Source organism: Odocoileus virginianus, chromosome 6 (genome assembly GCF_023699985.2).
Source record: "Odocoileus virginianus isolate 20LAN1187 ecotype Illinois chromosome 6, Ovbor_1.2, whole genome shotgun sequence".
NCBI classification, from domain to species: Eukaryota; Metazoa; Chordata; class Mammalia; order Artiodactyla; family Cervidae; genus Odocoileus; species Odocoileus virginianus.
In genome coordinates this window covers 14,185,038-14,203,529 of record NC_069679.1, presented here as the reverse complement: position 1 = coordinate 14,203,529, position 18,492 = coordinate 14,185,038, and the positions used below count along the sequence as shown (strand labels likewise).

Below are 18,492 nucleotides of genomic sequence, written 5' to 3'. Positions count from 1 at the left end.
CTGTGAAGTTGCAGGAAGAGCTCATAAAACCACCCTCATTCCTGACACCAACTGCAATTTTGGAGAGCCTCAAATTTCAATACTTCACTAGAAGAATTCAAAGGGCTCACTAGAAGCTGTTATACTCACAGTTTATTACAGGAAGGGGACACAGATTAAAATCAACCAAGGGGAGAGGCACATAGGGCAGAGTCCAGGAAAAGTGCCACATGCGGCATAGATGGATGACAGTACATGCAGAGTATTGCCAACCAGGGAATCTCAAATAAGCCTTGGTATGGGGAGTCTTCACTGGGACCCGATCCTGTAGGTATGGTTGAGTGGAACATGTCTGATCTCAGTTTCCAGATCCTTAGAAGGTCACAATGTAACCATTCCACTGGCCCAAGGCTCTCATGCAAACAAAGACACTCTATCAGGCATAACATTCCAGGGCTTAGAAATTACCTCCTAGAAGCTGGGTGCAAAGACCAGACATTGTTTTTTTTAGACAATGGTTAAATTTAAACTCGTGGTTAAATTGTTCACCATCTAACAAGTCTCAAGTGTGTTAGTCACTCAGTCATGTCCAACTCTTTGCAACCCCATGGACTGTGGCCTGCCAGGCTCCTCTGTCCATGGAATTCTCCAGGCAAGAATACAAGAGTGGGTAGCCATTCTCTTCTCCAGGGGATCATCCCAACCCAGGGATCAAATCTGGGTCTCCTGCATTCCAGGCAGATTCTTTACCATCTGAGTCATCAGGGAAGCCCAAACAAGTCTCAGATCTTACTGAAAATATCCAGGAAGAACAATCTTGACAAGTACAAAATTTGTAGTATTTCTTTCCTTTTCAAATAAGCATATAGCTGGGTGAAGGATCATGTGTCTGAATCTGGATTTTCTGCATATCTTGAGAACTTGACTTAGTGGAAAGAGGAAGAACTTTGTGAACTGAATGAAGTAAATCACATCAGATTCACTAGTCTTCCCTAGAAAGTTCTGGATTTATGTGAGAGAAGAGTATACTACCACTCACTGAAAAGCAATGAACATTCTGCTGAATTTTCAACTTCTTAATGTGCAAGCAAGCTTTCTCCTGTTTAAGGAGCATCAAGAACAAGGACAGATAACATCTCATTTCAGGTGAAAATGAAATCCCTGTACACTGATAACAAATTTGACCCAGGATTATTTGTGCAGTGAAAAAGCAAGCACAGATTTTAAATGAAACACACAGATTTTATTCCTTCTTTTTAGTTTCAAAAATAATGTTTTATATGCACATATAGGCGTACAGAGGAAATGGCAACCCACTCCAATATTCTTGCCTGGAGAATCCCATGGACGGAGGAGCCTGGTGGGCTATAGTCCACGGGGTCGCAAAGAGTCGGACATGACTGAGCAACTTCACTTTTACTATCTAGGCATACAAAAGAGATCAAGAAATTTATGTGTGTGCATAATAACTTTGTAATTGTTAAACTTTTATTTGAGCCTGATCATGTCAGTTAGTGAGAACATTTTTCAGTCTTAATAAAACTGAAAACATTTTTCAGTCTTAATAAAATAGTGTCTTAGGGTATTTTTATTCATATTGCTATGGCTTGTGATTAATTGTTTTACTATTTAAAATTGTCAAATGTTTTTATATTATAAATAATATTAATTAAAATAATTTTACTACCCTTGTTTAAGTTAAATCTATCAAATTGACCTTTCAAAATTTGAATCCCTATTTTCGTTTAAGTCAGATATTTAACAGAAATGTATTGTGCTTGCCCTAAGAGTTTTTAAAATTTATGAAAAGGAAAGAAAGAGATTAATTTCAAGTAAGGTTACTTAATCTTTAGCTACCTGATTCTGTTCAAGACAAATTGGCCAAAAAAAAAGAAAAAAAACCTTTCTGGCTTTAAATACAGATAATTACTCTTGCATATATTAAATACCATGTACCATATCTCATTAGTATTTCTTACAGTATGACTGTGTGATAAAACTTTTAGACCTACTTGGCTAAGATTTTTTTTTAATCAAGTAGGATTTTTTTTTTTTTAAGGGAAAAACCAAAGTCTCCTCGTGTGTACATGTTCAGTTGCTAAGTCGTGTCTGTCTCTTTGTGACCCCATGGACTGTAGCATACCAGGCTTCCCTATCCTTCACCATCTCCTGCAGCTTGCTCAGTCTCATGTCCATTGTGTTGATGATGCCATCCAACCATCTCATCCTCTGTCACCCCCTTCTTCTCTTGCCCTCAATCTTTCCCAGCAGCGGGGTCTTTTCCAATGAAAATGTGTGCACTACTGACTTGTAATAGAGTAAATATCCTTTGTGGGGAGGGGAAATCACACAAAAAGAGTAGGGTAATAAATCGGCTACAGTAAACAGATCCACAAAAAGCATCATCCTCTACTCAAAAGAACATGACAATTAATATTGGATTATCATATCTGTAACTTACTATCATAGTAGTGAACCATCACTTCTGCTGTAACAGTGTTTATGCTGGAATTACTTGAGACCTTCCCTTGAAAAATATTTCAAGCATTCCTTGAAGATAGAAAGGTTGAGAATGGCCTCCCTAAGATCCTACTGCCAGCGTATCAGTGTGACAGGTTTCTGTGCTCACTTTCTAAGCACTCAGGGCTCTGGGGAACAAAATCCCCCTGACAGCCAAGCCCAGGTCCTACTACAATCTGATTTTTGTTCAACCTGAGCACCAATACCCACTTGGATATCAGCTTTACTGCAAAATTGAAACATGGCTGCTCATCTCTGTGTATTCTCATGAGTTCCTCAGTCAAAAAGTATAGAATTGCTATTAAACAAGGTAAATATACTAAATGCTGACACAAAAAATTTCCAGGACACCTTATAACATGAAAAAAGCCAAGTTACAAAGTGGTATATAGTGTGAAGTACATTTATATAAATATACCAAGTTATATAGTTACATGAATTTCTGGCTGACTATATGTTCAGCGATGTAGAGGTGAAGATAAAGATAAATTTGGTGGCAGAGAGATAATAGAAGGAAAAAAATTGCCCCATCAAGAACCATGGAAAATAAAGCAATTATAGGAAAAATATAATGTTAGATATAGCAAATGGGATGAGAACTAGTAAATAAAAAATTACAGTGTATGCATGTGTATATACATATATATTATGTTTAACTGTGCAAGTATAGACATAGTTATATATTTATATATAATTTTATATGATATTCCGAGGAGTCAATATCCTATCATTGACTATGATACTCCTATATCTGCCTGAAGATGGGGAAAACTGGTTCTTTCTTGGGGCAGGAACATGGAGTTACACCTTCATGACCTGAATCATATTATTATTCATTCTGAATAAAATAATCAAAAAGATAAACAATACTTGCAAGAGTAGGTTCTAATGCCAGTTACCTGTCAAAGACGTAAATCACTTTTCCTCTCAAGAGCATAGGTGGGGCTTCAGTGGTGCCCTGGTGGAGTGGACAGGCCCTCCAGTTGGAGATATGTGTAACACACCAACTTACTGTGACCTAGGAAAGGCCGCCAAAGATGTCTGCAATAAAGCATATGCTAACATGGTCAAATAGATCTGAGAACCAAATCATGTAGTGGAGTGGAATTTTCTACTTCTGGTCATGCTTAACACTGATGCAGGGAAAGCATCAGGCAACCTATAGACCAAATACAAGATCTGTAACTATGGACTGACCTTCACCCAGAAGTGGAACACAGACAATACTCTTGGGATAGAAATCTCTCTGGAGAATAAGTTGGCTGAAGGGTTGAAACTGACTCTTGATACCATATTTATACCTAACACAGGAAAGAAGGGTGGGAAATTGAAGGCCTCATAAAACGGGATTGTTTCAGTCTTGGCAGTAATGTTGATATAGATTTTTCTGGACCAACCATCTATGGCTGGGCTGTGTTGGCCTTTGAAGGTTGGCTTGCTGGCTATCAGATGAGTTTTGACACAGCCAAATCCAAACTGTCACAGAATAATTTCACCCTGGGTTACAAGACCACAGACTTCCAGCTGCACATTCATGTGAATGATGGCACTAAGATTGGAGGGTCGATCTACCAAAAGGTGAATGAGAAGACTGAAGTGTCAATAAATCTTGTGTGGACAGCCAGCAGTAACAACACCCGCTTCAGCATTGCTGCTAAGTACAAGCTGGACTGTAGAACTTCTCTCTCTGCTAAAGTAAACAATGCCAGCCTGATTGAACTGGGTTACACTCAGACCCTTCGACCAGGACTGAAACTGATCCTGTCAGCTCTAATCGATGGAAAGAAATTCAATGCAGGAGGGCACAAGGTTGGGCTGGGATTTGAACTAGAAGCTTAATGTGGTTTTGAATAAAGCATCAGCTTTGTCCCTGGAGGTGAAGAGAAATGAACCCACTATGTTTTGGCCTTAAAATTCTTCTGTGAAATTCAAAAGTGTGAACTTTTTATTCTTCCAAAGAATTATAATCCTCCCCACACTGAAGCTTAGGTACTGAATCCTTTCTAAGGGAGGTGCTTGAAGGCGTGCCTGGAAGTTGTCACATTCGTGCCATATTTCAGTTCAGTTCCTCAGTGTTATTTTCAATGTGTTCCTCAGTGACGGTATAGTCTCATGTTACAAAGGAGATGACCCAACCCTCCAGCTGTCCATCATGTCCTGCATGTCCCACACCACTTTTTCATGACCTTGTAATATATTGGTCTCTGTACGGTAGTAGAATCTTTGGTTTTGCATCAGAGTAAAATAAAACAAACCCATCACATTTGAAACATACATGGAAAAAAAAAAAAGCGTAGGTGGGGAACTCCCCAGTTGTCCAGTGGTTTGAGCTCCATGCTTCCACTGCAGGGGGCAAGGGTTCAATCTTTGGTCAAGGGATTAGGATCCCACATTCTTGACAGCCAAAAAAACCCGTAAAACAACGACAACAACAAAAAGCATATGTGGACTCATAGCCAGAAAAGGCAAACTATACTAGGCATACTTTGGCAAGAAACTGCCTGATACAGAAGGATTGTCTCTGTATATTTAAGACTGACTCTAAAACTGGCTGCAGAATCCTTGTTAATAAGACTTCAGTTCAGTTCAGTTCAGTCCGACTCTTTGCGACCCCATGAATTGCAGCATGACAGGCCTCCCTGTCCATCACCAACTCCTGGAGTTTACTCAAACTCATGTCCACTGAGTCGGTGATGCCATCCAGCCATCTCATCCTCTGTCGTCCCCTTCTCCTCCTGCCCCCAATCCCTACCAGCATCAGGGCCTTTTCCAATGAGTCAACTCTTCACATGAGGTGGCCAAAGTATTGGAGTTTCAGCTTCAGCATCAGTCCTTCCAATGAACACCCAGGACTGATCTCCTTTAGGATGGACTGGTTGGATCTCCTTCAGTCCAAGGGACTCTCAAGAGTCTTCTCCAACACCACAGTTCAAAAGCATCAATTCTTCAGCGCTCAGCTTTATAGTCCAACTCTCACATCCATACATGACCACTGGAAAAACCATAGCCTTGACTAGACGGACTTTTGTTGACAAAGTAATGTCTCTGCTTTTTAACATGCTATCTAGGTTTAACTTTCCTTCCAAGGAGTAAGCGTCTTTTAATTTCATGGCTGCAATCACCATCTGCTTAGGGAGGCCCAAATGAAAGCAGGATGGGTAAAGAGGCTCCACAGTTTTCATCTTCAGTCCACATTTAGATACCCTCCTATGTCCATAAATGTGTTGGGTCAGAATTCAAAATTATTTAAGCTCACAACATTTGATCCATTCCATTACTGAACCAGTAATACACACACACACACACACACACACACACAGCTATATAGATATATTAATAGATATCTTAGAAGTTAAGAGCATGGGACTTGGAAACAAATCCCATTACTAATGGGCAGTGATGATATGTGGTTCGGCAAGTTATTTAACTTCTCTATGACCCAGTTTCCCTATGTGTAAATGGGGATAGTATCACTTACCTCAATGTATTTTTATAAAGATGAAAATACTTAATGAATCTGAGTTTGATACACAGTAAGCACTTAAAAAAAAAAAAAGGCAACTGGATCCTCCTTGGAAGAAAGAGGCTGATTGTAATAGAAAACACCATCAGCTCAACCACACATCTGCTTCCTCCAGCTAAATCTTAGGCTTTGACTTTTTGGGTCTCAACACACAGGACTCATGATGCCATAAGAGGCTCAAGGCATTGACAGAGAAATGTCATTTTTTAAAAGAGAACTCTGAACAAAATATGCAAACCTGACCTTGGAGGAGTATAAAATATTGACTCTGCCCTTAAGGTGCTATCAGCCTGAATGGGGGTGGGAGAAGTCACAGGGCTGAGACAGAGGTTTTAGTTGGAAACACCAAACAGGTATATCTAAGAAGCCTTCCCTGCAGATAAAATCACCTTCAGAGGAGATGATGCCTGTGCTGAGTCTGCAGCAAAGAGTAGGAGCAATCCAGAGGAGGAGAATGTAAGTATAGAAATATAGGGACAGTGTTACATTTCTTGTAAAAGGAGCCTGTGATGGCAAAGAGAAACAGGCCAGGGACAGATTAACAAAATCCAAGCCTTGGAAACCAAGGAATTTAAACTATTAGAAAAGTCGGTGGAGATGGAGAAGGAAACAGCAACCCACTCCAGTATTCTCACCAAGAGAACCCCATGGACAGATGAACTGAGCAGGTTACAGTCCATGGCGTCTCAAAGAGTTGGACACAACTTAGTGACTAAGTAATAACAACAACTGAATAGCACAGGGAACTATATTCAATATTTTGTGATAAACCATAATGGAAAATAATATTAAAAAAGAATAATATATATGTATGTATGTATCTGAATCACTTTGCTGTCCAGCAGAAATTAACACAATGTTATAAATCAACTATACTTCAATACAATTTTAAAAAAAGAAAAAAGCTGATGGAGGGCCATTGTTGAATTTTAGCAATGAGATGGACTTGATCAGATTCTCGTCTTGGAAAGATCACCTCAGCTTAGTTTGGAAGCAACAGCAGAAAAGAAGCTACAACTCTACTCCAGGCAAGATACATGACCACCTCAGTAAGATAAAGTAACAGTGGGATGAAGAGGAGATCAGCTTACACAGAGCAGATATACTTTTGGCAGGACTTGGTGACAGCTGGATGTGGAAGAAGTGAGAGGAAGAATCATGGCTGACTCTGAAGTTTTTGACTTGGATGATGGAATGAACAGCGGTTAACACAAAATACAAGAAAAGGAACAGTGGTCTTGGAAGAAATGGGTACAGTACTGTAGAAAAGTCACAGAGGTCACCATGCACTATGATGATTATGAAAAGTGTTTAAGAGGTCTAGTCTGATGGACACAATATGATTTGGTGTCTTTAAATATCCTAATTTGGGGCTTGGATGGCTCAGCAAAGTGAAGGCTAGAAAGAGAGCATGGCGATCTGGTGGGTGTGTCCTGGGAGGAGGAGGAAGGCATGGCCTGAGCTAAAGCCCAGAGAGGAGTGGCCAGCTGCCCAAATACCGAGGACCTGCACACCCGAGAGCTATTACTGTCACCGAGATTCTCTCCAGGCATCAAGCAAAGCACCAGGGGCTCACTACCAATGCATAAATAGAATATTTTATACAGATATATATTCTTCCCCATGTTACCAAGTGTCCCACCCACTTGGCCAGAGAATGCTATAGAACAATATACGGGCAAAGACTTTCCAAGTAGGCATACATATTCTCAAGAAATTGATTTCCTCATTTATTTGAGAGTTTAGGGCTTCCCTAGTGGCTCAGCTGGTAAAGAATCCGCCTGCAATGCAGGAGACCTGGATTCAATCCCTGGGTTGGGAAGATCCTCTGGAGAAGGAAATGGCTACCCATTCCAGTATTCTGGCCTGAAGAATTCGATGTACCTTACAGTCCATGAGGTTGCAAAAAGTCAGACACAACTGAGCAACTTTCCCTTTCATGAAAGTTCAGAAAAGGCAAATATATATAAAATTAATAGAGGCAGAAAGTAAATCAGTGGTTGCCTGGGGCTGAGGGTAAGAATGGGGATTAACTATAAAGGACTGGAAAGATCTTATTGGAGTGATGAAAGTGTTTTCTAAGACTATCTTAATGAGATTGTTGCAATGTCACTGTATACTTAATTTTTATATGTAAAATATACGTCAGTAAATTTGCTTTTTAAAAGGGAAATCAATCTGCAGATCTTCAACTTCTATCTGTGGTCTTTTTGAAAAATGATCTGCCTGAGAATGCACCTGTGTTCAAAGTTATGCAGAATCTCCTTTTCTACCTCCCCTTCCCATTAGCCAAACTTAAAAAGGGAAGAAAGTCACATTATTCTACTGTGACTCAGAGTGAAAAAACTTCCCAGTTGCCAAGAAAAACATTCTAAATACCGGTTTCTGGGATGCTTCATTTAATATTTAAATGCCTTAGGGTTTCTTATCTTCCTCTAGTTTATATTTAATTTTGTTAAGAGTATAGCCTGGTATTAGAAATTAAGTGTTTCAGCTTGTGTTGCGCTGTTGTGAATTTAGATGGGGGGGCAGTGGGTGCGTGGATAATTTTCATTTAAGGACCTTTCCATAATTCAGCGCTCATCAAGAAACACGTATGGGGGGTGGGATGAGGAGTTATACAGGAACAAAGCAAAGATAATATTGATACCAAAGAAAGTCAGTGTTGAAACTGATGTTTTCAAGAATTGGATTGGCTAGATATTGAAGAGGTTCAGAACAAGCTTCCTCAAAACATGCCACTTTGTCATTTGTATTATTTTGACTTGAAGTCAATCAAAGCCTAAAAGACTCAAGAAGACCTTTTTATAATACCTGTACCTTTGATGCCTAAAACAACTTAGACAGAGAGCCTAGTCTAGGAAGAGAACTATCACCAAAGATAACCACAAAGAATACGGGCCAAAGATATGGGAAGCTGGCAGGGAGGTTCAAAGTCCTCTCTATGTCCCTATTGTCTCTGCATGGCAGGGCAATAATTTATTTACCAAACATTTGCTCTTCCCATGAAGAGCATGATAATTCCTATGAATTATCTTCCTTCACTTTGAAGCCCAGACCCCTACCTTCTCTCTTTAGCTCATAATGACATGTAAGCCTCAACTGCCTGACTGTCTTTGACCCTCTTATATCTATGTGAGGTTCCCACAAGTATGAAGTTACAGTTGTTTTTCTCCTGTTAATTTGTCTTATTTCAATAGAGAGGGCATATGTGTGTCTTTGGAGCCAGATGGCCTAGATTCAAATTCCAGGTCTGACTCTTACTAGCTGGGTCACCTCGGGGAAGTTCTTTAACCTTTCTTTGCCTCATTTTGCCCATGTGTAATATGGGGATAATAAAGCACCTATCTTCAGATTGTTCTGTGGATTGACTTGACTCATATAATGTATTAGAATAATATTAGCCTTAAAGTAAATATTTGATCAGTGTTAGCTGTTGCTTTGTGTGGCTGAAGACATTATATAAATGGCATCATACAGTAAAAAAAAAAAAAAAATCTGTCTTATGTCAGTTTAACAAATACACCAGCCAATTGAGTAGGAGAATTTTTTTCCTCCCAACACTATCTTGTACTTGCCCCTTCAGAATTGTGCCTTCCTGGTCTCCACTCTGTTCTGTGCTCTTGGAGGCTGTCTATACCTGACCTGTATAAATTACATCTGCTTCCCAGAGGGTTCTGACAATGGAAGGCGCCATAGATGGTAATAATAGGTCAGAGAAGGGAAAGGAATGAAGTTGTAGTATTCATTTCTTTGGCTTCCCTTCTGCAGGGGTGCCTGAATCTTGCCAAGACACTTGACCTGAAGTCACAGCTCCTGATAGGCAGCCCTCTATCTCTCTTTGTTGAAGTAACCCCTTAAAGATGCTTGCTCCTTGGAAGAAAAGCTATGACAAACCTAGACAGTATATTAAGAAGCAGAGACACAACTTTACTGACAAAGGTCTGTATAGTCAAAGCTATGGTTTTTCCAGTAGTCATGTATGGATGTGAGATTTGGACCATGAAGAAGGCTGAGTGCCGAAGAATTGATGCTTTCAAAATGTGATGCTAGAGAAGACTCTTGAGAGGCCCTTGGACTGCAAGAATATCAAACCAGTCAATCCTAAAGGAAATCAGTCCTGAATATTCATTGGAAGGACTGATGCTAAAGTTGAAGCTCCAATACTTTGGCCACCTGGATCTGAAGAACTGACTCATCAGAAAAGACCCTGATGGTGGGAAAGATTGAAGGCAAGAAGAGAAAGGGATTATAGAGGATGAGATTGTTGGATGGCAACGCTGATGCAATGGACGTGAGTTTGAGCAAGCTCCGGGTGTTGGTGATGGACAGGGAAGCCTGGTGTGCTGCAGTCCATGGGGTCACAAAGTGTCAGACACAACTGATTGACTGAACAACAACTTCCTCTTCTCGTCCATTCAGGCCTGGATGGTAGCTGTTGCTGACTCCCCTGTTGCTAACTCCAGGTACCACACAGTCCCTGCACCTTTCCTATACCTTACCTCTGAAAATAGTCCCTTCATGAAAACTCTCTTTAATTTATCTGATTGATTCTGTCATCTATTTCCTGATGGTATTTAATTGATTTAGGACCTTCATATCTCCTGCTACAGTAATCTCTTAGCTGCCAGATCAAACTGTGCATGAGCATATGCACACACACACACACACACACACACACACACAGAAATTGTCTCTAGAAGGCAAAACTCTAACCATGTCAATATTTGACACTTTCACCTTTCTTATTAAATTTCAATATCTCTCCTCTGTCCTCTAGATAAAGCCCAGGCTCTCTGTCTCAGCATTCAATAAATGCCATCATCTGGCCCTTGACTAATTCCCTAGCCTCATCTCCAGCCCATCCCCAAGTCACACTGGATGTTCCAGGAATACCAAACTCTCTGTAGTTCCTCCCACTGTGCTTTTCTCTCCTTGCCACCTTCCTTGCACTTGATGTGCCCTCCCGTATTCCTAAACTCCTTATTTCATTCATCCTTTAAGAATCAGCTAAGGAGGGACTTCCTTGGTAGTCCAGTGGTTAAGAATCTGCCTTCCAATTCAGGGTACACAGGTTCGATCCCTGGCCAGGAAACTAAGATCCTGCATGCCTCATGGCCAAAAAAACAAAATGTAAAGCAGAAGCAACATTGTAACAAACTCAATAAAGACTTTAAAAATGGTCCACATCAGGGCTTCCCGGATGGCGCCAAGGTCAAGAATCCATCTGCCAATGCAGGAGACATGGGTTCGATCCCTGATCTGGGAAAGTTCCACATGCCATGGATCAACTAAGCCCATGCACCACAATTATTGAGCCTGTGCCCTAGAGCCTGGGAGCCGCAACTACTGAGCCCACGTGCTGCAACTACTGAAAGCCTGAGTGCCCAGAGCCCGTGCTCCACAGCAAGAAGCCTCCACAACAAGAAGTACACACTTCTTACCTAAACGAGCCCTCGCTCGTCGCCCTCGCTCACCACAACTAGAAAAGAAGCTGGTGCAACAACAAAAGACCAAGCACAGCCAAAAATAAGTAAATAATTTTTTTAAAAAGGTCCACATCACAAATAAATAAATATAAGAAAGAGAGAGAGAGAGAGGAAGGAAGAAAGAAGAAAAAAGGAAGGAAGAAGGAAGGGAGGAAAGGAAACACAAAAGAAGAGGGGAAAAGGTGGGAAGGATGGAGAAAGGGAAAATCCATCTGTACTGTGATCCCTTTCTGTAAAATTGAATACATGGATTTTATATGAGAATGGATATGCAGAGAGGTAGCTAAGGGAATTGTTAAAAAACAATAACAACAACAATATTTAACTTGATATCAAATTTTTACTTTCTTCTGTTGAAGGATAATTTTTTATAAGGCAAAGTCATACTGTCATGCAAATATAAAATGAACAAGTACCAAAATTTTTACTTAACTCAATAATTCATGAAGGAAACCACTAAGATATTATAACTGATTCAAAAGTGAATTCAAAGAACCGCACATAGAGGGAGACCATAAGGAAAACTAAAATAAATTTGCTTAATAGATGCAAAGCTGATTTCTTCCACAGTGGAGGGAAGGAAACCAATTGAATCTCCTCCAGACAACATTTATTTGCATCTGTGGATAGGCGTCATTTGCATTGCTATCAGTTGTAAATAACTCAAAGGCAATGAAAGGTGCAGTGACCCCACAGAATCTGATCACCTGAAGAGTGTTCTAGACAAAGCCTGGCTTTCCATAGAATATATCAATCCATTTCAAAGTCAGATTCACTATGAAGTCTTTCACAGCTTTTCCCTGAATTTTCTCATGAATTTTCTCAAATATATAGTTTTTAATTTTACAGTGAACATTTACCCCTTTTTTAAAAAGCATGCATCTTTTAAAATAAAAAATAACAATAAGGAAAGCTCCTTTTCCTGAGTCCACTCTGGTATTATTTTCCCCAATATATTTTATCTAACCAATGCAACATTTATGTTCAGAAACTGTGTTCACCATATTTACCTCCTAACACTATGGATAATAACTATACTCTTGTCTGCACACCCAGTTCAGAGTATGAAAAATTTTGAAGCAGGAGGGAAGAGGGCAGGGCACAACCTTTTAGGGGCTTCCTGCATAGCTCAGTTGGTAAAACATCTGCCTGCAATGTGGGAGACCTGGGTTCAGTTCCTGAGTTGGGAAGTTCCCCTGGAGAAGGAAACGGCAACCCACTCCAGTATCATTGCCTGGAGAATCCTATGGACAGAGGAGCCTGGCATGCTACAGTTCGTGGGATCGCAAGAGTCGGACATGACTTAGTGTTATCTTTCTTTCTTTCACAACCTTTAAAAGAGTGACATAGCCTGAGGACAAGACATAAACTGATTAGAACCAAATAGGTCCAAGATGGCAGATGAGTCTACTCCTACTAGACCTTGAGCCTCAGAATATGCTCATTTTAACACATCAGCTAAATGACACACTCACAGGCTCCATGACATTCCAAGGCCGATCACAAAGGTCAGAAAGTGGGCCCCCACGGCCCAATTCCTGGAAATGCCCACCCTCTCCCCAAAATAGCTAGAATACTCCTCGCACTCATTAGCCTGTGAAATTATCCACTCCAGTCTGCAGAGTCGCAAACAGTTGGACACAACTGAATGACAAAGCACGCACATAAAATCTGACAACCCCATACCACGGTGCTGCCCTTGCCTTCTGAGATGGCCCACATTCTGTCTGTGGAGTATGTTTCTCTCTAAATAAATTCACTTCTTTATCATTTTGTTTCCTACTGAATTCTTTCTGTGTCATGACATTTAGAATCTGAGCTTCACTAAATCCTGAGACCAGGTGAGTGATCTCAGTTAAAAGACCATGGGTTCAAGACCCAATCTGTGTTGCACAATTTCAGTTTGAGTACCAAAGGTAAAACCATGATAGAGGCATCTTTGTATTCCACGCACTCAGTACATAGCAGGTTCCCATTAAAATGTTTGTTGAAAAAATGAGGAAACTAGTACACTCCTAGATTCTGTATCTTTTTTCCCAAAATAAAGAAAGATGCGAAGGAAACAGGTGGAGCTGGGGAGGGCGGGGGGAGAAATGCTGAGCTTTTTTATTCCCCCAGGTAGATTCTTCCTTGTCAGAAAAGACTGAGAAATGGTTTGGGGAACGGAGATCGAGAGATTGGGTTCTTGGACAAGATGAAGCCCCAGAGATTTAAGAATAAACTGCCTGGAGTGACACTAACAAAAAGTTAAGTAGGAGGACAAAGAAACCCTTCTATTTTGAATCCCTGGCTACAGGGGAGGTAAGGAACCATAATAAATGAATAGGAACCATAGGAGCTAAGTTTCTGAGATAAAAGATTATGAATTTTTGTGTATATAGTTTGCTTCAAAAGCATAAGCTGCTTTGATATTTGCCTAAGATTTACTAAAGTTTAAGTGCTTAAATAAGGGAATTGGTTTTATGTAAATCAGTTCAGAGCTATAGATTTGTGGAAATTTGAGCACAGGGTCAGAATCCTAAACATCAGGAAAACACAAGTTCACTGCGCACACGGCCTGATGCCATTCAAAGCTTGAGCACTTAAAATCCAAGAATGGCTTCTTGAAAGTAAATGTTTGCAGACCAGAGTTGAACCGACACAACAGGACAGCACAGGGGACGAGTGTGACTAAGAAATTCAACCCATGGTCCAAAGGGGTCCCTACAGCCTCACTAGCTCAGGGCAGCCCAATCTCAATTCATTCATTTTTTTTTTCATTCCTTTAATAAATATCTGTTAAGCAAGTAGCAGGTGGTGGGCACCCTGTTAAAAGTGATAACTACAACACAGTCCATTAGAGTTAGCGCCATAAATGCTAGAAGGGGAGTAAGCATAGGACCACTAACTAGGTCACATGGAGGAGATAATACATGAGAAAGGATCCCCTTAATGCACTGAAAACATAGAAGAGGCTGTGGGAGGGGAAGCAGGCAGGGCGAAGCACTGCAAGCAGGGTGAGCTGCATCCAGAGGCTGGAGGCCAGGGGTCTCTCAAGGATAGAATGATGAAACACACGTCAACTGTTATAAGAAGCTACAGAACTGCTTATATTTTAGACACATTACAAAACCCTTTCACACCTTAACTTGCTTGGTCCTCAGGCAGCAAACCTGTACAGTACATGTTCACTATCCTATGGGTCTCGATGATTAAATAATTTTTGAACCTGTGTGAGAATAGGTTAGGATTTGCTTCTAAGCAGCAGAAACCACTCCAGTTAGTTTAAACAGAAAAGATTTCATATAGGAAAGTCTGTGTTCAGAAAACCATGAGGGGCCGGAAGTGTCGGTTTGTACCGTCTCTGGGAGTGGAAGGGAGTTGGTAGCGGCAGCTGAGGCAGCGAGGAGGTTCCAGAAGCTCTCGGATTCTCGCGGCAGAGTTAGGGACTTAACTGCCACCATGTTGAGCAAAAGAGCAAAGACCAAGACCACCAAGAAGCGCCCCCAGCACTCGACCTCCAACTTGTTCACCATGTTTGACCAGTCCCAGATTCAGGAGTTTAAGGAGGCCTTCAACATGATCGACCAGAACAGGGATGGGTTCATCGACAAGGAAGACTTGCATGACATGCTTGCTTCCCTGGGAAAAAATCCAACTGATGAGTATCTGGATGCCACGATGAATGAGGCTCCAGGTCCCATAAATTTTACCATGTTTCTCACGATGTTTGGTGAAAAGTTAAATGGCACAGATCCAGATGTCATCAGAAATGCTTTTGCTTGCTTTGATGAAGAAGCAACTGGCACCATTCAGGAGGATTACCTGAGAGAACTGCTGACCACAATGGGAGACTGGTTTACAGATGAGGAAGTGGACGAGCTGTACAGAGAAGCACCTATTGACAAAAGGGGGAATTTCAATTACATTGAGTTCACGCGCATCCTTAAGCATGGAGCGAAAGACAAAGACGACTAAAAAGAACTTCAAATTCCAGCCAAACGTTCCTTGTTGCCACTCTGGGTATTTCTGAGACTTTCTCTTAGAGCCTATTGCATGCCCTTAGCTTTACAGCTTCTGCCTTTCTTGTTGTATTTATTCTCAGCCATTTGGGGCACATGCATCTCTATAATCAGACTGGATGTGGGACTTCTTGTCATTTTAAGAATAGAAAATAGGGTAATTTAACTTACCAGCTGCCGTCTACCCTCCCCGCCCCCAGTAACTGCAGTCTACAGAGTCAATATATTTTTTCAGAGAAGGCTATTCACTCAATTTTTTCTGAACAATAATTAAACTTTATGATAAAAAAAAAAAGTAAACCATGAGAAGGACTAGAAGAACAGGTTCTAGGCTGAGCTTCCCAGAGTGATCCCCAGACCGCCCAGGATCTAGCCCAACCAGGGAGGTGTTGCATCAGCTCCTTACTCAGAGACACTGCTGACTGCAACTGTGATTAACTTTCTAGAAACCTCCCTAGACCAAGCTCACCAAGAGGAAGACCCAACAGAAACCACTATGTTTAGGCCCCTGACCCGAGCTTGGAGGGGTCTCCTGCCCTCTAAGGCCTTGCTGTCCATGAGGGGCACCAGCAGGGGAGCCAGGGGTAACACCAACCCGATCAACAAAGTCGCCGTGGTCACAGGATCTTCAAATGGGTGAGAGAACATCTGGGGGACCTGGGAATTGTGGGCGTGTCTAGATTTTGTCGACCTCGTTGTCTTAACTTCATCCCCAGGTGGAAGTGTCATAGTTTATTTGGGAATGTGACCCTAAGGAGAAACAAGAAGGGAAGCAGGAAAGGAGAGAAAGCCAGCATGGGCCTGTCATGGAGTTGGCTGCCACTACAGGCCACCGGGTGCTAGATTCTACAGATCCTTTGGGAAACATGGGAACTATACCTCAGAGTGCCCATCAGGGAAAGTCAGGGGGACAGTTCAGTCATTCGTGCCCTGGCTCCAGTGATCGAGAGTCGCTCTGGATGGAATTAGACCCCGTGCTTCCACGTTGCATGCTTTTAGGTGCCCAGTGGTTTCACAGACTGGAGGCAACAAACTCTCAGGCTGCAGCCATTTGAACAGAAGGTGAAGCCAAGATCCGATAGACACTGGCAGCCTGTCCAACACACCCATGAAGGGAAGTTCTCTCTTGACTCTCTCTGGTCCTCTGATCATCCATAAGCAGAGCACGAGGTTAGCTGCCCCAGGATAGTAGGAAATTCACTTGGGGCCTTAAGGCTAGAAATGCAGCAAGACAGGAAGGGCTCAGCCCTGGGCTGATTGCCTCATCTTCTCCATCTCTCCTGCAGGATCAACTTCACCATCGCCCAGTGTCTGACCCAGGAAGGGGCCCACGTGGTGGTCAGCAGCAGGAAACAGCAGAAGGTGATCTGGACAGGGGCAGCGCTGCAGAGGGAGGGGCATGACAGGTACCGTGTGCCACATGCAGAAGGGCGAGGACTGGGAGAGGCTGGTGGCCACGGTGAGAGGCATTCAAAGAGGTAGAGATGGAGCCACAGGGATACTGCTGCTTATAACCAGTCCTAGGGAAAAGGCACCATGACACGAATCAAGTTAATTCTGTTTCATTCAGCCCCTGCCCAAGAGGTCCACAGTCTGCCCCACGGATCTAGGCAGGAAGAGGAGATACTGGTGTGCATGCTTAATTCTAGCATCAATATTGGCAGTATGTACAGAGTGTTGTCAACTAGGGAAGCTCACTCCACCCTTGGTGTCTAGAGGTTTTATTGGGAGTCAGACACAAAATACTCACATGATTGATCTTAGCTACTCACCAGAGATCAAACTAATAAGCTGCGTCACCATGAAGGGATTTAGTGCTTTTCTTGATATGAAGAGACGCAAGGATTGGGATCATGAAATGGGTTCCTGAAAACATGTAACTTCCTAAAGACTTGTTCCACCAGTTTCCATGGAGCACAGAGTGCCTCACTTTCCACCCTGAACTCCCCTCCGCAGGTGCTGACGGTCAGCAGCTGCACCAGCACAGGGTTCAGTCTCTGCAGAGGCAGATGGCAAATGCCCTTGTTGTTGCTAGTCAGTCGCTGGCAAATGCTCTTGGCAAGTGCCAGTTTGTAGTTGACAGGCAAGTGCCAGTTTGTAGTTGACAGGCAAGTGCCAGTTTGTAGTTGACACTTTAAATTTGAGTCAGAGACGGCTTCTCCAGACATCCTTAGCCTTCTCCCTTCATTCAATTAAGCAGATATTATCAAACAACTACTACGTGGTGGTCATGGTATCACACAGTGCCTTAAGTCTCAAATATTAATGCACTATCAGTACACAGGTGACCATTAAAGTTTTAAAAAATCAAGAAAACTGAAACTCTGTACTGGAGAGAGAGACAGGCCTGCAGGAATATCTGAAAACTAAGTTGCAACAACTGTGGGGGCTGAAGACTCTGCATGAATATAACAGACACAGGCATGGTGCTGACCATCCCATTTCCTCTCCTGCAGAAATGGAAAGACTAGAGCTTCAGCCTCCCTGACGGCTAAATTGAAGCTAATTTCTGCCTGTGCCTGGCTTTCTTAAGATTCCCCCAAGAACCTTGACTCACCCTCTCTCCTGTTGATATGATTAGAAGTAAAGAATTCTGAAATGATGGAGTTGCCAGGTAGAAGCAGCCAGATTCCTTGAGTTTCTACTTGAAGAACAGCTGCCCAGGAGGGACACAGAGCCTGCACTGGACTGTGACACAAGCAATAAATTCTTCCTGGGTTAACCTACGGAGATTAGGGGGTTGCTTATTACCTAAACTTTTTGGGTGTTAATTCTAAAAGGACTTGTAGGTCTTCATAGAACCGTTCAACTTCAGCTTCTTCAGCATTACTGGTTGGGGCACAGGCTTGGATTACCGTGATATTGAATGATTTGCCTTGGAAACGAACAGAGATCATTCTGTCATTTTTGAGATTGCATCCAAGTACTGCATTTTGGACTCTTTTGTTGACTATGATGGCTACTCCATTTCTTCTAAGGG

The 18,492-nt window shown here is 41.9% G+C and overlaps 2 pseudogenes; both read left to right on the top strand.

Moving 5' to 3' along the window:
- Positions 1-3,490: 3,490 nt before the first annotated feature.
- LOC110129566 (voltage-dependent anion-selective channel protein 3 pseudogene) lies at positions 3,491-4,390 on the top strand (annotated as a pseudogene).
- A 10,443-nt stretch (positions 4,391-14,833) lies between these two features.
- Positions 14,834-15,751, top strand: LOC110129568 (myosin regulatory light polypeptide 9 pseudogene; annotated as a pseudogene).
- The last annotated feature ends 2,741 nt before the right edge of the window (positions 15,752-18,492 follow it).